Source organism: Arachis ipaensis, chromosome B03 (genome assembly GCF_000816755.2).
Source record: "Arachis ipaensis cultivar K30076 chromosome B03, Araip1.1, whole genome shotgun sequence".
In the NCBI taxonomy this organism is placed as follows: Eukaryota; Viridiplantae; Streptophyta; class Magnoliopsida; order Fabales; family Fabaceae; genus Arachis; species Arachis ipaensis.
Window position 1 is genome coordinate 126,070,425 of NC_029787.2, and position 357 is coordinate 126,070,781.

Sequence of the window (357 nt, forward strand, 5' to 3'; positions counted from 1 at the left end):
GGATGTGTTTGATTTTAATATTGTACTCAGTATTTATGTTTGAGTTTAATTATATCCTTAAAAAAAAGTGAATTATATAAATATCACAAGAATTAGTTTTAACTTTTGATGAGTTATTATCACATTTGTATTCTAACTTCAAGAACTTCAATTAAAACTTATGATGTGCTATTGACGACAGAATAACATTGAATCATTTTTACAAATATTAAAGATACAAATAGGACGATTTAAATGTTAAGGACACAAATATAATTTATCCTAAACGTTGGAAACAAAAATGATACTTTACTCTTCTAAAAAATAAAGTATTCGCATATATTTTTAATAAGATTATATTATCTGTACATCAAAATC